At 33.6% G+C, this 22,679-nt stretch overlaps 1 pseudogene; it reads right to left on the bottom strand.

The window, feature by feature from the left end:
• Positions 1 to 423: 423 nt before the first annotated feature.
• LOC116193829 lies at positions 424 to 1,686 on the bottom strand (annotated as a pseudogene).
• Between the last annotated feature and the right edge of the window lie 20,993 nt (positions 1,687 to 22,679).

Here is a 22,679-nt window from a genome sequence, read left to right as displayed (position 1 = left end):
TTATTCGAATTAGTGCAGCCCAAGAAGTTGGCCAACTAGGATGAATGACCTTTTGTGTTATAGACTGAACTGAAAGAAGGAGTAGAAGGGAGGAAGAAGCACCAGAAAGAGAGAAGATGAGAAGAAGAAGACAGTAGAGAGGAGAAGAAGAGGAGGAAGAGAGCTCAGAGAAGCAAGTTCTGTATATTCTTACGCATAACCTCAATCTCACATCGGTGATCCCTTTTATATTGGATCTGACCACCATAACTAATTAAGAGAAATTAAAAGTTCACCCTTAAAATACTAACTTCCCATTACTTTCCCAATACTCCCTATTTATTACAAAATAACCCCTCTTTAGTTTAACCCATGACATTCCCTTCCCCTTAAAAACAACCTTGCCCTCAAGGTTGAATTGAGAGAAATACGTAGGGAGGTCGTCTACAACTCCCAAGTAGCTTCTGTTGGCAATATATTAGACCAGGGAATAAGTAACTGAGTTGCAGCATTGTTGCCTTTCTTCACCACTGCACATGCACCGGTGCCACAGGCGAGCGTTGCTCCTGCCCCACGTTCCCAAACACGCATTTTCAGGGGCGAACTGGAGAAAACTTGCACAAACTCTGTGTTAGTTCTTGCAGGAAGCATCTCGTGATGCTCAAACTTGGGACCAATTTCAGCCAAGTTCAACTCATCAACCTACAAACTCTGGTTTTCTTTGTTACCAAAAGTGACACAATGAGGACTCCCCATGCTAACACATGTCACATCCTAGGTTACCTCATCCACTACCAATCCTGATTTCACAATTGACTGGCCCTTGTTTGGCAATAGTCTTGTAGGCACGTCAGATGCCTCAAGTATAGGCTCGCCAATATCAACTGTAACCTTCCCATCATCTTGAATATCTGGGACAATTAAACCAGCACCGGTGTGAACTGTAAAGCGTTGTCTGCCCTGTAGATTTTCAAGCTCAGCAATAAATCTTGCAAAGCATTGAACTCCGTTGCCACACATCTCAGGCTCGCTACCGTCAGAATTGAAAATCCGCTTGGTGTAATCAGTGCCATTGGTTCCAGGCATGGCGAATATGACTCCATCAGCACCTATCCCAAAGTTACGATCGCAAAGCTTCACTGCTTGCTTTGGAGTAATCCCGAGCTCCGAAGAATCCCTATTATCCACCCCCATCCTTTTTGGTATAGCCAATGGCTGTAGTGATCTTTCTGCAGTGTTGTCGATAGGAAGGGGCAATTCAATGGGGAGGCTTGCTGTTCCTGTGGGCTTCTCAGAGATTCCAGCAGAAACTAAACCCTGTCTATATGGCTGCAACTCAAAGTAGACCATGCCACCCATTGCAAACTCCCTTTCAAACCTTCTCTTGTGTGCTTGGACCTTCATGCGTGTTTGAGCTCTCTGAAACCGGTGTTTAATCACTCGAGTGATGTTTTCCTTGTCCTTCCTCTTATAATATGCAGTGAAACCTAGAAATCCTCTCAGCTGCTTCATTGTTTGAGGAATTGGCCATTCTTGCACAATCTTCAGCTTCTTTACGTAAGCAGAGACTCTTACTGCTAATGTGAAGTGTCCCAGGTACTCCACCTTCTGACCCCTGAAACTATATTTAGACTTTGTAGCAAATGAGGAGTGCTTCCTAAGGGTGAGGAATACATCCCATATATGGTTCAGGTAGTGCTCATTCATCAATCTTTGAAAAGTAAAGAGTGCCTTAGTCAACTCAACGGACATCACCAAATACTCATAGTGCCATTCGTGAGCCCTGAATGTTGTTTTGTTCACATATCATACTTCTTTTGAACTAGGAATCTGCAAGCTATAGAGTTGAACCTTAGCTAGTCGGTCCCTCTTGTGTAGTAGTTTATCCATTTGTTCGTCACCAATGGACTTATATTCTTCAGAGTCATTACCCTTATGCACACCTTATCTTCCCTTTACATTAAACTTCATTTGTAGCTCCTTGAAGTTCTGAAGGATATCCTCCAATGTGGATAGTCAATGCACTCTCAACACCATGTCACAACCGTCCAAGGCTATCAACAACATATCAGTAACATACTCAAGGCTTTTCATCTTCCACTTGAAAATCTTATACACCTACTCACTTTTGAGCTCATTACCATAGGTCACTGCCCTTTTTTCATTTATCTCCTTGTGAGTGAAAGTTTTATGGGTTTGATTATATTGGGGTAGAGTATTCTTTAGAGGGAAAACAAGAGGTAGAGGCAGCAGCCCATTGCCTATATTCTTGTTGGGTAAGATTGTAATATTTTTAACTGTGGAAGATGTGGTGGTTTTGGTTAGGAGTGCGGAGATATAGGGAGTGGCGGTGCTGTTGGAAGAAGATGAGAGGCTGTGGAATTTAGGAGCAGGGAATTCGGGTTTAGGGACAACAATATAAGCATGTTCTTGTAGTTTGGCTAGAGAGTATGCTTGAGATAAAGTGGTGGGATGAAACATCCTTACATGTAATTGAATCTCTGTTTTCAATCCATATAGGAAATGACTAAGAGCATCAACTTCTTTTATGGAAACCTTCTTCAACCTGGCATCAAATTCATTCATATATTCATGTCGAGACCCAATTTGCTGTAATAAAAAATTTAATTAGCCGTAATAAGTCACAAAAATTGAACGATAATTCAAATAGCTATTTGGACAAATAGAATACTATAAAATTAACTGAATTTCGTTAGTGTAAGAACTTGGAAATTCAAACCGAAACAAAGGCGAAACCGAAAGATACGAGAGAGAACCGAGTCCTGTGTTAGACACAAAATCCTTGAAACAGAATTGTCCCCTCCTAGATGTTTGAGTTTACGTGGACAATCATTTCCCAGGATAAAACGGCAACAAGCGAAGCAGCAGCACAAACAACAATGCTACAGCGAACTCGAAGAGAAGCGTGAACACTTTTGAGGTCGAATCCTTCGTAGAAAAATTGTAGCCAACCACTTGTGCAATTTCCTTTGGTCTCAGTAAAAGGAAGTTGTTCTTCTCTAGGGAATTGCAACCAAGAGAAGACTTTTCTTCTACTTTTCAATCGGCCACAGGAAACAATGGAAGGTAGGAGGCTTTTTCTTTTGTCCTATTTCCTTTTTGCCGTGTGCCCCTTTTATAGACTATGGGATCAACGCTTCTATGACTCTTCCTATTCTCCATTTATGGGAAATAACCCACATATATTCAATATATGTGTTAATGGTATTTGATTATTCATGAATGCAATTCATTCATTTCTTGTAACCACCAAGAAAATCAAGAGTCATTAGCTCGTGAGCAATTTCCTCATTCACCCATTAGCCATAATTTCCAATAATCCCCCACATGAATGGAAATTGTTTTGTTTCGACTCGTAGATAGTGTTCACCAGTTGAACTTGTATAGGATAGGTAGGTGTCACCACCCTTGAACCTTCCCTTGTGAAAATGCATGTACTTTACTAGTAGTCCAATAGACACGAAGTCCTTGAATTGTTCTGCTGTTTTGTGTAAAGATATCACACACCTCACACAAGAGTCAACTGACTTCCTTCGGTTCTCATAGTTGTGTCCATTTTTTGCCATGGCACACCGTTCTGGTTCTACGAGAGTTTCTGAAGAATTAAGTCCATAAAAATTCTCCTCTAAAGCGGCCCCACTTCTCTCTCACATAGGTGATTTCACATATCATTAAAGTAATTTAGATTGCTAGCGTTATCCGTTTATCACTGTTTCATCAAGGAATGGTCCAGGGATTTTCTCCCCCATAGTGATTTAATTCGATTCTATAACTTAGTTGTCTCATTGAACCTAGATCTTGGGATCTCCAGTCAGCTAGGTTGGGTGTCCGCTATAAAACCTTTCCTCTAATGGACTTTAGACCCATTCCCTTTGACAACTTCTCAAACTGCTCTTTACTTAACCCTTTGGTTAGCGGATCCGCTATATTATCCTTTGACCGCACGTAGTCAATAGAGATAATTCCAGTTGAGATCAGTTGTCTAATGGTGTTGTGTCTACGACGTATATGTCTAGACTTACTATTATACATATTAGTTTGTGCCCTTCCAATTGCTGTTTGACTGTCACAGTGGATACAAATTGGTGGCATAGGTTTTTCCCATTGAGGAATGTCCTCTAGAAAATGGCGTAGCCATTCAGCTTCTTCTCCACATTTATCCAGAGCAATAAATTCAGATTCCATTGTGGACCTAGCGATAACAGTTTGTTTTGAGGACTTCCATGAAACTGCTGCATCTGCTAGTGTGAACACATATCCACTAGTAGATTTCGAATCCGTTATATCAGATATCTAGTTCGCATCACTATATCCCTCTAGGACAGCTGGATATCTGGTATAGTGCAGCCCGTAATCTCGAGTGTATCTAAGGTATTTGAGTACCCTGACAATTGCCTTCCAATGGTCTCTACTCGGATTACTCGTATATCTACTGAGTCTACTAACCGAGTATGCAATATCAGGCCTAGTACAACTCATCAGATACATCAGACTTCCAATGATCCGCGAGTATTCTAACTGAGAAATACTCTATTTTCTATTCTTTGATAGATGAAGATTATTGTCTATTGGAGTCTTTGAAATTCCATAATCATTTTTGGTAAATTTTTCCAGAATTTTATCTATGTAGTTTGACTAACTCAAAATTAGTCCATTTGATGTTCTCATGATTTTAATTCCTAAAATCACATCAGCGAGTCCCATATCTTTCATATCAAATCTCAAGTTCAGCATATTCTTCATAGATTTGATCATTCTGTCATCACTACCAACAATGAGTATGTCATCCACGTAGAGACATAAAATGACGCAACCATTTTCTGTTTTTTTTAATATATACACATTTATCACACTCATTGATCTTAAATCCTTTGGAAATCATTGCATTATCGAATTTTTCGTGCCACTATTTTGGCACTTGTTTTAACCCATATAATGATTTGACCAATTTACAGACTTTCCTTTCTTTTCCTGGAGCCACGAACCCCTCGGGTTGTTCCATATAGATTTCTTCATCTAAATCTCCATTTAGGAAAGCTGTTTTCACATCCATTTGATGAACTTCCAAATTACGCAATGTCGCAACTGCAAGTATCATCCTAATGGAATTTATTCTTGTCACAGGAGAATAAGTATCAAAATAGTTCAAGCCTTCCTTTTGCTTGTATCCCTTAATTACAAGCCTGGCCTTGTACTTATCAATGGATCCATCTGCTTTCATTTTCCTTTTAAAGATCCATTTGGATCCTAAGGGTTTACAACTAGTGGGGAGATCCACTAATTCCCAAGTGTGATTTCGCAGAATCGAATCAATTTCACTTTTGATTGCCTCCTTCCAGAGAGGTCCCTCAGATTAATTCACTGTTTCAACATAGCTTTGTGGTTCCTTTTCTAACAAATATGTCAGAAAATCATTCCCGAATAATTTTTCAATTTTAGCTCTTTTGCTGTGTCTAGGTTCAATCTCTTCATCCGAACCCTGCCTTTCATGATCTACGTCATGAAGTCCATCATTCATAGTGCGTGAGGTTCGTTTTGATGAACTCGATGCCTCATTCAATTTACATGGAAATACATCTTCAAAGAATGATGCATTCCTTGATTCCATTATCGTGTTCTTGTGTATATCGGGAATCTTAGATTCATGCACAAGAAATCGATAAGCACTACTGTTATGTGCATAGCCAATAAAGATGCAGTCCACCGTCTTAGGATTGATCTTTACTTTCTTTGGTGCCGGAACGACTACTTTTGCCAAACACCCCCACACTCGCAAGTGATCGTAGGATGATCTCCTACCTTTGAATAATTCATAAGGCGTCTTTTCCCTTATCTTTCGAGGCACCTTATTTAATAGGTAATTGCTTGACAATATTGCTTCACCCCACATATTTTGAGGTAATCTTGAACTTAATATTATCGCATTCATCATGTCTTTCAATGTGCGATTTTTGCATTCAGCAACACCATTCGATTAAGGTGAATATGGTGCAGTCACTTTGTGTATAATTCCGTATTGTGCACAGAATTCCCTGAAAGACGTTACGTATTCGCCTCCTCTGTCACTCCTCAATCTCTTGATTTTCTTGTTGAGTTGATTCTCAACTTCATTTTTATAGAGAACAAATTTCTCTATGGCCTCATCTTTGCTTTTTAACAAATATACATAACAGTATTTTGTACTATCATCGATAAAGGTAATAAAATAATTATTATCACCTCTTGTTGTTGCGAACTTTAAATCGCATACATCACTATGAATTAGATCAAGTGGCTCGGTGTTCCTTTCAATCGTTTGAAAGGGTGACCTTGTCAATTTTGCCTCAACACAAATTTTACTTTTGTGCTGTGAATCAATTTGGAATGTAGGTATGTGATTCAAGTTAATTAATCTACGCAAAGTATTATAATTAACATGACCTAGTCTTCCATGCCACAAATCAGGAGACTCAATCAAATACGCAGAAGAACCATAATCTTTATTGATTATGGTCATTACATTGAGCTTAAAAAGCCCATCACACACATATCCCTTTCCTACGTACATTCCAGACTTGGACAAAATAACTTTGTCTGACTCAAAAACCATCTTGAACCCATGTTTGTTCAGTAATGACCCGGAAACTAAATTCTTCCGAATCTCAGGTACGTACAATACATTGTTCAGAGTCAACTCCTTTCCTGAAGTCATCTTTAAGACTACCTTGCCTTGACCTTCAACAGCAGAATGGACAGAGTTTCCCATATAGATCCTTTCCCCAATGACCGGTTCGAGCATAGAGAACAGGTCTCTGTTTGAGCACACATGTCTGGTGGCATCGATATCAAGCCACCATTCCTTTGGGTTAGACCCAATGAGGTTCACCTCTGAAACCACAGCAGATAGGTTGATGTCTGCCACATCTCAAGCCATTTCATTGACCACGTTTGCTTCATGGTCCTTTTTCCTCTTTGGGAGCCTGTAGTCAGCAGATCTGTGACCTTTCTTGTCACAGTTGAAGCATTTCCCTTGAAACTTGGGCTTGAAGACTCCTCCATTCGTACCCAGCTTCTTCTTGCCTTTTTTGTTCTTGGAGCTTTGCTCTTGCTCCATGACATTTACCTTAGCAGCAGGGAGGATGAGATCATTTCCGGAGTTTTTATTGTCTTCTTCAATTCGAAGCTTGACAATAAGATCTTCCATTATCATCTCCTTCCGCTTATGCTTCAGATAATTCTTGAAATCCTTCCAACCTGGAGGCAGCTTCTCAATGACAACAGCCACTTGGAAGGATTCACTCAGAGCCATCCCCTCAACCTGAATCTCATGCAAGAGCACTTGCAATTCCTGCACTTGACTCATTACGGTCCTTGAATCCACCATTTTAAAATCGAGGAATCGTCCAACGAGAAATTTCTTCGCACCGGCATCCTCTGATTTATATTTACGGTCCAAGGATTCCCATAGTTCCTTTGTCGTCTTAAACCCCTGATAGACACTATACAAGGAATCATGAAGACTATTCATGATTTAATTCCAGCAAAGATAGTCGGAGTGCTTCCAAGCGTCAACCACACTGAGAGCCTGCACATCTGACTCCCCCACAGATAGGGTTGAAGCATTTTCAGTCAAGAATCTTGCAAGGTCAAGAGTTGTGAGGTAGAATAGCATATTTTGCCGCCACCTCTTGAAGTTCAACCCATTGATTTTCTCGAGCTTCTCGACATGGTTCACAGGGACCATCGAGGGAGCAGCCACGTTTTGGCTAACCAAATGGGTAGGCAACATAGGAGCAAGGCCGGAGCCAGTAGTCTGGCTTCCGTTGGTCGTATCTCCATCGTTCCCCGACGCCATTCGAATCGTTCAAATAACAATTATGTTTCAAGATTGTAATAAAAAATTTAATTAGCCGTAATAAGTCACAAAAATTGAACGATAATTAAAATAGCTATTCGGACAAATAGAATACTATAAAATTAACTGAATTTCGTTAGTGTAAGAACTTGGAAATTCAAACCGAAATAAAGGCGAAACCAAAAGATACGAGAGAGAGCCGAGTCCTGTGCTAGACACAAACCCCTTGAAACAGAATTGTCCCCTCTTGGGTGCTTGAGGTTACGTGGACAATCGTTTCCCAGGATAAAATGGTAGCAAGCGAAGCAGCAGTACAAACAGCAACGCTTCAGCGAACTCGAAGAGAAGCGTGAGCACTTTTGAGGTCGAATCCTTCGTAGAAAAATTGTAGTCAACCACTTGTGCAATTTCCTTTGGTCTCAGTAAAAGGAAGTTGTTCTTCTCTAGGGAATTGCAACCAAGGGAAGACTTTTCTTCTACTTTTCAATCAGCTACAGGAAACAATGGAAGGCAGGAGGCTTTTTCTTTTGTCCTATTTCCTTTTTGCCGTGTGCCCCTTTTATAGACTATGGGATCAACGCTTCTATGACTCTTCCTATTCTCCTTTTATTCTGAAATAACTCACATATATTCAATATATGTGTTAATGGTATTTGATTATTCATGAATGCAATTCATTTATTTCTTGTAACCACCAAGAAAATCAAGAGTCATTAGCTCGTGAGCAATTTCCTCATTCACCCATTAGCCATAATTTCCATCATTTGCCTCAAATTCATCAAGTCAGCTATCGAATCCTCAAAATAAGTGTCTCCAAATCTTGATGTTACTGCTGCTACATATTTATTCCAGCTTGCTACCCTATTCTCTTCAATAAGTGAATTCATATGGGACTGATGCCATTGCAGGGCTCTCCCTTCTAGATGAATTGCTACCAGCTTTAGCTTAAATTCATTAGAGATCTTATCCACTTCAAAAAATTGCTCACATCTATACAACCATTCCTTCACCCTATCTCCTCGAAATTGAGGGAATTCCAGTTTTCCGATCCTATTAGCAGCAGAATACTGTCTAAACTCCGATCCACCCGGCACGTGAATTGAGGGTTTAGGCTTACCAGTTTGTCATACACTCATCAATCGATTCTGCTGAGAAGTTAGATCCCTAATTTGATCGGCCAATTGATCGATCCTGCTGTTAGTATGGGTCTTGAATCGAGTATGGTCTTATCTCACTCTTGTAGTGTGATCAATGACTTGTTGAGATCCTCTGCTCTGATTCTTATAGCCATGGCGCCAGGAAGGAAGCTCTAATACCACTTGTTATAGACTGAACCGAAAGAAGGAGTAGGAGGGAGGAAGAAGCACTGGAAAGGGAGAAGATGAGAAGAAGAAGACAGTAGAGAGGAGAAGAAAAGCAGGAAGAGAGCTCAGAGAAGCAAGTTCTGCATATTCTTACGCATAACCTCAATCTCACATCGGTGATCCCTTTTATATTGGATCTGACCTCCGTAACTAATTAAGAAAAATTAAAAAAATCCCTATTTATTGCAAAATAACTCCTCTTTAGTTTAACCCATGACATTTTGCCATTAAAGGCGGTTCTTTTTTTACTTCTTGTCTCTTTTGCAGGGCCAGGGCCGCCCGCCTCTCTTCCATGCATCCTCTATGCATGGCCAACGTCGCCTACCTCTCCTCCATCCTGCCAAGGTTACTTTCTTGATAAATGATAATCGGTGATCGGCGTTGGAGCGGTAGAGAGAGAAAGAGAGGGAGTCGGGCAAAGAGGATGATGTTCGGGTCCTCTTTGGTTTAAAAGAAGAATATATAGACCCGGTCGGGCGGCTGGGCCTTAATTATGGGCCGAGTAGTGGAAGATGGGCCCCAATTCTTCGGCCCAAGCCAGTGAGTCTAGTTGTTTTCTTCTTGTTTTTCGACTCTCGGTTATTTTTGTTTCTTGACTGTCGGTTGTTTTCGGACGGTGTCTTTCCATTGTTTTTCCTATTTTCTTGTTTCTCTTGTTGTTTCTTGAGTCAGGTTGTCTTCTTGCTTTTTCTTTACTCTCGCTTGTTTTTGTGTTGTCTCTTGGCTCTAGTTGTTTTTCTTGTTGTTTCCTGATCCTCCGTTGTTTTTCTCCTCACTGGGCCTTAATTTGTCTCTTGTTGTTTTTCTCCTGCGCTATGCCCCTATTGTGTTTCCTTGTTTATACTTCTCTGTGCAGGCTTCCAGACAGCCGGCATCGTGGGCTTCTCCTCGATACCCAGAAGGCATGGAAGTAAAAGAAGAAACATTGGACCATGACACTGGATCATATGAGATGATCAACAAATTATTTGCGCTGATATTTGAGGTACCAAAGAATCGATCCCTAATAAGTCCAATAGAAGACAAAAAGGTCCAAGCTCAAAGAAGAAGTGATAAGAAGGAAGTTGAGAACGTAGTCAAGAGGATTCCTGAACTAAGACTCTTCTTTATCAAGACAGTTAGGCATTTGAATCTTCTGAGGCACAAAGAGTACCACGGTTCCATAGCGATTTATCCTTCTACCTATTGGGAGAAACATTGTCCGAGCTATTGAGGAAGAAGGATTAATGTTCCTCTACAACTACAAGGTAAGCCTGTAGTACCTCGATTGCGTTTACCTTCCCTTAGTAACAAGTAAAAAATGAATGAATGAATGAATAATTCTAAAATGATTTTTTTTCTCTTTCTCTTGTAGGAAAGTTTAAGAAAAATCAAGAGAAGCACATCCTTGAGAAGGAAGTTAAAGCAAATGCCATTAAATTGGCAAAACTGGAAAAAGACTATAACTAGTTCGGCCACACTTATGGAGCTAAAACAATTCATTTGGTGCCCCCAGATGAAAATCCCCTAGAGTTCATTCCAATAAAGAATCCACAGCAAATACTGCTACACATTACTACACATGCTTTATGAAAAACAAAGACTTGTTTCAACAAAACAACATACTGATGGCCTGTGAACTAAAGGCCCTCAATGGCCCAGTCTGAAAGCGAGATGGCAAACCCTACTAAAAGGCATTGCCATGAATTTGGCAGGAACAGTTATCCGAATTTAATTTTGAACATCTTTCGAGGTCACTGTTAATGATTAGAGAACGTTTATAATATTATAGAAGTATGTAAATTTCAAAGAACAATTCGTTCATTTCATTCTACCTCCAATTACTCTTTCAAGCATTTGTGAAGTGAATGCCCCAAGAGGCCCACTCTGAAAGCGAGCCCATAAACCCTACTAAAAGGCGTAACCATGAATTCGGTGGGAACAGTTATCCGAATTCAATTTTAAACCTCTTTCCATGTAACTGCCAATGATTAGAGAACATTTATAAATATCGTATGGGTATGTAACTTTCAAAGGACACCTCATTCATTTTATTCTACCTCCAATTACTCATTTAAGCATCGGAGAGGAAAATCGGGATTCCCTCCCGATATGCCCTTTCTTGCAGGTTATCCGCATGATCGCCAATCCACCGGTCGCAATTGGAGATGGTTGATATCTCTGCCGCATCCAAGGTAGTCCAGGCATCCATAATGATTTATAAGGAAGATTTCTCATTGCTCTCATTTATCATTCTCAAATTGCGTTAGGTCCAATGTGCAAAATCCATCTTATTATGGGGTTTCAAGTAGAAATAGGTCACAAACTTTAAACAATCCTATAATGCACGATGGCTTTCATGAGTTTTACACTTTTCCCCTCAATTTGCTATTTGTGGCGGAAGCAGAGCAGTTGCTTAAGTTGATAATTCTTACTTTAAGAAATTTATTAAGTCAAAATACGTGGTTAATCTACACTGATTCTGCTGGTGTAAATATGAGGATTCCTGAACATAACTCTTTTCGGGGGTAGTTGATAAGCATGTATATTTAATCTAATCTTAAAAAAAAACCTGATCTATTCATGTAATTTTTCATTGTCTGAGAACATACACTGCATGCTTGTTAAGGTGCCTACTGTCAGGCTTAACAGGCAGTCGCCCAAGCAACGATGTCAGTTCTGATTAAATACTTTGGTTTCGTGCAAGGGAGATCATCATTGCATTGGTGGGAGATGCGACAGAGAACCAATGGGAATGAGATGGTCTGGACGGGTGGGTTTGGATGCAGAAAATGCAATCCTCCATGAATGACAGGCCCACCTCATGAATGGCAGACTCGGTGGTTAGTGCGACATGAAGTCGCCCCTCAGATATAATTCTTCAACTGCCTCTACTTCTGATGAAGGATTAACAACTGCGATGATGACTGCAATATGACGCTAAGGCCTCTCCATGAATTCCCCGTCGGGGGTTCCTTTACCACATACTCATTCTTCGGGGCCATCTACTATATAGGCTAATTTGTGGGTATCCGATTTTATGGGAATTATTGCAGCCCAAGTAGCTGGGCAACTAGGATGAATGACCTTTTGCATTTAAAGTTGGTTCTCTATTTTTATTTATTTATTTATTTTTCACTTCTTGTCTCTTTTGCGAAGCCAGGGCCGCTTGCCTCTCTTCCATGCATCCTCTGTGTAAGGCCAGGGCCGCCTGCCTCTGCTCCATCCTGCCAAGGTTAGTTTCTTGATAAATGATAACCGGGGATCTGCATTGAAGTAGTAGAGAGACAAAGAGCAGGAGTCAGGCGAAAAGGATGACGTTAGGGTCCGTTTCGGTTTAAAAATTATATAGACCAGGTCGGGCGACTGGGCTTTAATTATAAGCAGAGTAGTGGAAGATGAGCCTCAGTTCTTTGGTCCAAGCCTGTGAGTCTAGTCGTTTTCTTGTTGTTTCTTGACCCTCGATTATTTTTCTCTCTCGACTTTTGGTTGTTTTTAGTCGGTGCCTTTCCATTGTTTTTCTTGTTTTATTATTTTTCTTGTTGTTTCATGAGTCAGCTTGTTTTCTTGTTGTTTCTTGACTCTCCGTTGTTTTTTCTTTTTCAGTAGGCCTTAATTTGTCTCTTGTTGTTTTTCTCCTTTGCTCTGCCCTTACTGTGTCTCTTTGTTTATACTTCTTTTATGCATGCTTCTAGACTACCAGCATGGTGGGCTTCTGCGCGTGGCCCAAGCGACATGCATGTCACTGGATCATGGGAGATGATCAATCCAGTACTAACCAATTGATAATTAACCCGACCAAAAAGTCCTTAATATAGTCACCAGAAGGAATAGGGAGACGAACACTTGAGTGGAGTCGGGCAATATTAGTAAATCGTCGACACGGAATGTCCTACCAGTCAGGGAGTTTTCTCCTTTAAAACTTCACCTTCATCGCTATCTTTTGATTGGTTTATTTATTTTTTATATAAATAATTAATAACTATTTATTACTGAATTTAAATAAAGGAGTTACTGCATCATATATCCTATGGTTTCATCGAATTCTCAATCACCATCCCATTGTTTTTAATTTTTTTCAAATCTATCACAGAAAAATTTCCAGAGTGGCAAGTATGGCCCCACTAATGCTCCACGTAGGCGTCGTTAATCTTTAAACGTGTCATGTCAGCACGACCGTTACATGTTGATGGAAGAATTAACGTCAGGAAAGATTTGGAATCAAATGTAAATTATGGGCTATTTTGGATAGTTTTTAAAGCATATGATAGATTTGAGAATCCGGTGAAACCATAGGATATATGACGTAATAACACTTAAAATACACGTCAAAATTAAATAAACTCAAAACTAAAAAAACTAATACACATATATTGATATCAAAATTCGTACCATTTAGGAATAAATATATCATTCCAAATTCAATTAATTAGATTTATTTTATTTTTGCAATTTTCAATTCTATAAATGCTTGATCATATTCTTGAACCTATAGTTGAGTTTCAGTTTAGAAAGAATACTGAAATATTTCTTAGTCAATAAACATATATAAGATTCAATTCGCTTAAACATTTCATAGTCAATATACATATAATTCAGTAACCGTAAACTATATATAAAATTCAATTCTAAAAAATATAATAATTAATATTTTAAAATATATGCTATCCATGGCTTTTCCCTTAACAACTGGCATTATTTGATAAAAACATTTTCTTGAATAAGAATTAAGTAATTACCTGTAAAAGTAAATTTTCAAATAAAATGCATTACCAAAATGCAATAAATCACAAAACTGTTGGATAAATTATAAATATAAATTAATTATTTAAATTTTTTTGAAATAATTTATGTTTTTTAAATCCACGCTAGGATAGTTCTACCACATAATTAGTCTTTTATCCCATGCGTTAGATGGGTTCGTTATCACATACGTATTATTATACTTAAGGGAATTACTCACATTTTTAACAAAATATTTCTTAGTAATAAAAATAATGATTAATTTGAATTCAAAATAATAATTTCAATAACATTAGAGTATAAATAATCCAATAATAGCATTGAAACTAATTGTCTTATTTGATATGAATTATATATTCATTAATTCATCAATATACTACAACGACTTATAGATAATCTAATCATGCATTCACTAATTTACAATTTTATTTTTATTCTAATAACGTTGTTTTGTGGGCTTTAAATTTCCAAAAGTTAGTTATATATTTTTTATTTTTATGAATCAAAATTACATGAAATTACTAATTTTATTTTCAAATGACCTAAGTGTCGTTAAATTAGTTTGTTTAAAATAATATTTTTGTTTCTAAAATTACAGTAATAATAAATCAATTGTTTCTTTTAGCATGCTATCTATTGCAATGCACCATATCGTTATTACAAAGTTATTTAATTTTATTTGGATCTTTGAAAAACAAACTTGCTTTTAAGTCATTTAATTAATTACTTATTTATGCTAATAATTTGAGCAATGTTAATTTAAATTTTTTATATTCATGGAATTATGCAATGTCATTTGTATAAACCGATTTATAGCTAATCATATATATATATATATATATCTACATATATTGTTCTACATAGAGTCGATTTTCACATTTATTATCACTTATTTTTTAAATCAATCATATTAGTTTGAAAGAGTTTGCTCTTGTGCATATTTAATAGCGCATTTTACAATATGAGTGTGGATGTATGGATACTATAATTGATATATAAGTTGGTAATTATATAAGTAATTTAAAAGTGTATATTGGTGACGTTTATTATATCGAATATTGGTGGGCCTAAAATAATAGAAAACTATGACCCTCTCTCAAATTTTATAATAACATAAGAAAGTTTTAAAAAATTTATTTGCTGATTGAGTAAACTCCTAATTCTAACCATATTGAATACAACCCGATTGGTTACTTTTAGAAGTAAATTTTACTTACATATATACATGGATTGACCTGATGCAACGAGATTGCTTAATGCCCCAATTGGGCTTCTGAATACCATGGATCACATCCAAATTCTGTTTTTAAGGAATCATACTAGTAATATATATTAATGGCTTTTAAGTGAACAAAATTTCGTTCTTATATATAAAGAAACTATTGTGAGGAGCTTATGCAATATGATGAATTTGACAATTTTTTAGTTATGTTTAACTTAAAAATTATTAAAGAATTAATTATATAATTATAAATATTTAATATGTTGAAGAACCTATTTGAATAATATTTTTATAAAATATTAAGAAATTCGCCTATCGTTACGCGGGGCAAACGACTAGTTTGAGTAATCATGCTATCTTCGCGCATGTGATGAGTTCTATCAACATCCGTAAATTGTACACGTTGCTAAGACAACCTTATTTTGTTATCATTAAACCCGTAATCAAATACTTTCAGAAGTACAATAATATTGGACTTCTTAGTAGAATAAAGAAAGCGAAAAAGATTAAAAGCCCAATCTTCAAGCGGTAAATTTAGAAAAGAAGAATTAAGGTAAAAAATGTGATGGCTTTTCATAAAAGAGAGGTTTTCATGGAAATTATAGACAGATCGTAATGAGTTATTCCATTTCATGTACAATATTTGGCAAAGAAATCAAATAATTATGCAATGCTACGAAATCTACATATACAATATTTAATATATAATTGGTGGTACAACAAAAAAATATATAATTACTATGTCATTCACCGAATTTAATAAAACAAAAAAAATCATATATTTTGGTTCTACAAAATTATGGTTATATAAACGGTAAAAAATTTAGTTCTTATGGTAAGGATATTACAAAGCATGATATTCAAATAAATTTGCACAAAAAAGTTTTATATTTGATCTTGATACATGTGATAATGCCATGCAAAATAACCAAGAGAATTAATTACAGAGTCATTCATAAGAATTTTTAAAATTATTCCAAAAAATTAGAACTTACCAATCACAACTAGAATTTAATCCTTGCATATTCTTATTATTATTGAGGTTATTCTTATTTTTATTAATGTTCAAGTTTATTATTAAAATGTTAAAACTAATTATATGAATACAAACTCGTGCGACGAATGGGATAAAATACTAGATCTAAATAAATCATAAATTTAATTAATATTATTCAAATTATCAAAGAATATATTAATTTGATTCAAAGATCTAAATAAATCATATAACTTTGTGATGATGATAATGCATTGCGATGTTGAAAGAAGCAATTAATTTATTATTAATTTGATTTAAAGAAAAGATTATTGCAACCAAGCTAATTTAATGACACTTAGGTCATTTGAAAATAAAATTATTAATTTGATGAAATTCTGATTCATAAAAATAAAAATATATAACTAACATTTGGAAATTAAAATCTCAAAAAATAATATTCTTCGAGCAAAAATAAAATTGAAACTTTGTAAATGCAAGAATCGATTATCTATGATAATTCGCAGTTATATGTTAAATAGATATATAATTCATATTGGATAAGACATTTATTTGCAACGTTGTTGTTGGATTATTTATATTAGTATAGCGTTATTGAAAATTATTGTTTTAAATTCAAATTAATCATTGTTTTTATCAATAAGAAATATTTTTTTAAAAGGTGAGTAATTCCCATAAATATGATAATAGTTTTGCGATAATGACCATGTGCAACACACAGGATAGAAGACTAGTATTTAATAATATTTATCTATTTTATATAAGTAAAATTGACTCCTAAAGGGGCTAGAATCATAATTCACTTTATCGATAAATAATCTTTATAGAATTTCTTCCGTTATTAAATTTGAAAAGAATTAAAAATAGATTAGATTTTTCTATTATTTTAACAGCATTTTTCGATATAATAGAAATTGAAGATATGGTATATAATTTGAAATTACTTATACAATTACTAACTTATATTATTAATTATCGTATCCATATATTCAAAATTTATATATAGTAAAATAAACTATTTAATGTACACAAGAGCAAGCTCTCTTCGGACTAAGAAAATTATTAGAATATTAATTACTGAATTAATATGTTGAAATCGATTCTAGATAGAATATTAATTTAGATATATATATATATATAGCTAAAATTTATTCATATAAATGACAATGAAAAATCTCATAAAAATAACGTATTTTAATTAATGTTGTTCAAATTATGAACATAATAAATAATTAACTACTGACTTCAAGGAAATATATTTGTTTTTCTAAGATCTATATAAATTATATAACTTTTGTGATAATGATAGGGCGCATTGCAATAGATAGCACGTTAAACAAAATAATTAATTTATTGTTAATTTAATTTTGAAAGAAAAAAGATTATTGCAAGTAAACTAATTTAATGACACTTTATATCATTTGAAAATAAAATTATTAATGTCATGAAATTACGATTCATAAAAATAAAAAATTTTCAACTAACATTTGGAAATTAATAGCCCACAAAACAATATTTTTAGAGCAAAAATAAAATTGAAACTTAGTAAATGCAAGAATGGATTATCTATGATAAATCACTGTAATATATTAACGATTAAAAAGATATATAATTCTCGTTGGATAAGACAATTATTTGCAACATTATTGTTTGATTTGTTTATATTTAGTCTAATGTTATTGAAAATTATTATTTTAAATTCAAATTAATCATTGTTTTTATTTACAAGAAATATTTTGTTAAAAATGTGAGTGATTCCCATAAAGATGATAATAGATATGTGATAATGGATGCATGCAACTCACGAGATAAAACCTAGCATTTAATGAAATTTATGTCAACTAGTCTCCCATGATAAGTGCTACTGAAACCATCTAAAACTTGTTTTTCTTACTCGTGCATTACACGGGGCATTTGTTCGTAAGTCATGCGAAAAACTTCAATTGATAAAAATAACTCATTATAAATTCTAAACTTTTTTTTTTATAAATATCATTGAAAAATTATATGTGGATATGGTAACTCCTTTACGTGCTTAAGTTATTAACTTGCCATCTTTACATATCGATAAATCTTCTCTTTCCGGTAACAATTATCATTTTTTTATTGTAAATAAAAGAAATTATAAGTTATGGAGATACGGTATTATATTGGGCAAATTATGTCATATATCTTATGGTTTCACCTTTTTTTCAAATCTATCATATGCTTTTAAAATTATCAAAAATATCTCATGGTTTACATTTTTTCCAAATCTATCACGCCGTTATATTTTCCGTCAACATTTAACAGTCTTGCCATTGTGGTCTTTTACCTATAATAGATTTGGGAAAAAAATTAAATCATGGGAAATTTTTGAGAAAAAATTAAACTATAGAATAGATTTGAGAAACAAATTAAAACCATGAGATAGATTTGGAGCCTACTTATATTTCATTAACAGAAAAAATAACGCTATGATATATTTGGAAAAAAATGTAAACCATTGGATGTTTTTGATAATTTTATAAGCATGTGATATGTTTGAAAAAAGATGAAACCATGGGATATATGGGGTAAAAATCCTATTATATTTTTATATAATAAAGCACATAGGAATAACAGTGCGGGGCGAATACCCAAAGAAGCACAAATGGAAAAAGATAATATAATTTTTTATTTAAGGAGAATGCATTCAAACTAATTTAATGCCACTTAGGTCATTTGAAAATAAAATTATTAATTTGATGAAATTATGATCCAGAAAAATAAAAAAATATATAACTAACATTTGGAAATTAAAAGCTCAAAAAATCAATATCTTTAGATTAATGATTAAATAGATATATAATTCATATTGGATAAGACATTTATTTGCAGCATTATTGTCGGATTATTTATATTAGTATAAGTTTAAATTAGTTTGTTTGATGACTTGCCATTATTCAACAACAAATAAAAAATATCATTCATATGTATATTTTATGATCTATAATTAGCAAGCATTGATGACCGTGCGTAGCACAGGTGATCTTCCTAGTATACATATGAAACTTGGCTGTTTTCAGAGTACGTTGGGGAGAGTACGATTTCGATTTCCTATTCTCGCGACTGTGATTCATTTTCGTTTATTTTATTATATTTTTAATAAATTACTTTTACTTATAATATATTCTATTTGACTTTCGATGAATAAACAAACGAAAATAATAAGTGCGCTCACATTACTATTTCGTTTTATTCGGCAAATAAATTTCTTAACGATGAAGTAAATAATAATATTATAAAATAATAAAATAATAAACATGTTGCTTAATGATGAAGCAAATAATAAAATTATAACATAATATAATAATATATACGTTTACTTAACGATGAAATAAATAATATATTAATATGTAATATGAGTACGATTTGAATTCTGTACTCTTGCGAATGTTATTAATTTTTTTTATTCTTAATTATATTTTAATAAATTGATTTTATTTATAATATATTCTATTCGACTTTCGATGAATAAACGAAAGAAAATCCACATTGCTATTTTCATTTTATTAGGCAAATAAATTTCTTAACAATAAAGTAAATAATAATATTATAAAATAATACAAAACCAAATACGTTACTTAACGATGAAGTAAATAATAATATTATAAAATAAATATATACTTTTACTTTAACGATAAAGTAAATAATATATTAATATGTATGTTTATTTTTCTATGAATTTTGTCGTAAAATTGATTGGTAGTATACTCGATCAAGGGCAAATGTTCGGATCTATTTTTCTATGAGTGATTTTCTCGCATACTACGGATTTCATTCTACCCCTTCAGGGCAAATGTTCGGATCTATTATGTCATAGTGTTTTAAGGTTTTAGCGTTTTGGATAGTATAAGTACTATAGATTCTATACTACCCATACTTTATTTTTATTTTTTTTTTGTATATTTCACTGAATAAAATAGTAAACTTTAATTGATTTTGTCACATTTACTTAATTGAAAGTTAAGTAATGTATAAAGTTCAAATTATTTTACACAAATGTGTTGTTTTTGCAGCTTACCAAGCACATACTAACTTTGACATTATTCAAAGAGAAAGATTACCGGCTTCATTAATTGAACTATTCGTGCATATCGGGAAGAGTACGATTCGAATTTCGTATTCGCAAGACTGTGATTCTTTTCGTTTATTTATTAGTATATTTTTATTGCAATATATATTATGTTCGACTATCGATGAATAAACAAACGAAATAAATAAATATATTCACATTAGACTACAATTACATTTTCATTTATTTTTAGTATATTTTAATAAATTTACTTTACTTATAATATATTATATTCGCATTTCGATGAATAAAGAAAGGAAGAAATAAATGCGGTCACATTACTATTTTGTTTTATTATGCAAATAATAATTTTTCATTTTACAATATATAATTAATAATTTTCGCCTAATTTTTTATATAAAAATATATGCATTACTTAACGAGGAAGTAAATAATATATTAATATATAAGTTTATTTAATTGTAAAATAAATAATATTAATATATATTTAATTGTAAAGTAAATAATATTAATATATACGTTCATTTTTCTCAAAATCTTACAGTATAAAATAATATATTCTATTCAGCTTTCGATAAATAAAGAAAGGAAGAAATAGATGCATTCACATTGCTATTTGTTTTTATTATTCAAATAAATTTTTATATTAAAAAATATAATTAATAATTTTCCCTAAATTTTTTATATAAAAATATATATTACTTAACGAGAAAGTAAATAATAAAATATATTAATTTATGTGTTTACTTAATTGTGAAGTAAATAATATTAAAACATATGTTCATTTTTCTCAATATGTTACGTATAAAATAATAAATTTGAATTAATTTTGTCGTATTTACTTAATTTATAGTTAAGTAATGTATAGATTTTAAATTACAAAGTGGAATAGAATATATAATATTTAAAATAAATTTATCTACAAAGTGAACCATCTTCTATTAATTAGTACTTTAACTTATACCCTAGTTGGATATGTATTTTTCTTAACAAAATATACCTGTCAATATACATGAAGCTACTATCATGCAAGCAATAGTAGATTGATATGTGGACAGCCCAATATTTTCTTAACATGCATAATCTTTACCATTTTACATCTCTATATATAGGCCTCACAACCACATATGTTTAATTCTTTCATGTTAATTTTTTATCCATTCTCATTACTATTTTTTTTTCTGATAACACAATTTTCTCTCACAGGACACGAACAACAGTGTTCTTTTTACAAAGAGACTTATGAAAAAAGTATCTGCGAGTTTGGAAAAAACTACAATCGTATACATAAAAAAAGTCATGTAGCTCAAAGAACTATTATGGTATGTCAACATCAAGTGAGTAAAGTAAGTATTTTTTTCCTTTTTTTAATATAAAATGTAATCACTATTTCAATGAATATATATAAATTATGTGAATTTCTATATAAATTTTGATGACCTGTCATTACTTAATAAAATCTAAAAAATATCATTGATATTTATATTTTGCGATCTATAATTAGTGGGTATTAATAACCATGCGTAGCATGGGCTATCTCCCTAGTATATATAAATAGATATTTTAGATGTGAGTAGTGGAAGGATTTTTAGGAAATTTTCATGAGGATAATCAATTCCGAAAACGAAACTGAGATGAAAGAACGAATACAATGTTGGTTCGAACAGTGAGAATGTTCGTAGATCTCCTTGAGAATTCGTGTTCGATGAACTTATTCAGAAGCTGTAGAAAGTGGTTCCATATATGACATGCTCGGATCGAATTAGGAAGAACTAATCTGTACCAAAAAAAACTTAAGAACTCCCCACCATTATTATACCTGAAAAATAAAACATTATTGTTATATCATCCTAACAATCAACCTAAAAATCCTTATAATTTAAAATCACACTCTGATTAGTGAGTCGACTCGACTCAATTAAACTAGTCGGACATATTTAGTCAAATACCAGGGCTTATACTGAAAAAAAAAATACACTCATGATAACATAACTTGTAATCTACACAATATCTGATAAATACGCAATAAGCATGGGAAATTTTGAATTACATAGATTTTTAGATAATCTATGAGGATAATTTAGCAAATTAATTTTTTTCGGTAATAAGAAAAGCACATAGACTTAGTATAAAAAAGAAAAAAAATTAAATAAAAGAATGTATAAGTTTTATTGGTGATGATCGAATTCGAAATCTCTTAATTTCAAGAGGGGGAAAGAATTGACCGGCTTTCGCCAAATTTTCTGGAGCTGCCTAACGGAACGAGAAACAGGCCACGAGCAGCGGCTATTACATGCATCCCAAAAATCACGGCTATTGATGCGACGACTTGACCCAGTTAACGCTCACCGCGTGGACCTTCCCTCATCAATTTTATCTTAACGAACAGTTGTAAAATTTGACATCCACTAGCTCCCTGATCTTCAAATTTAAAAATATATAATGAGTATTGCTACAACGGGGTTGAAAAAACAATCATTATGATT

The sequence above is a fragment of the Punica granatum genome, chromosome 2 (genome assembly GCF_007655135.1).
Source record: "Punica granatum isolate Tunisia-2019 chromosome 2, ASM765513v2, whole genome shotgun sequence".
Classification (NCBI taxonomy): Eukaryota; Viridiplantae; Streptophyta; class Magnoliopsida; order Myrtales; family Lythraceae; genus Punica; species Punica granatum.
This window is presented reverse-complemented; position numbering and strand designations above follow the sequence as displayed.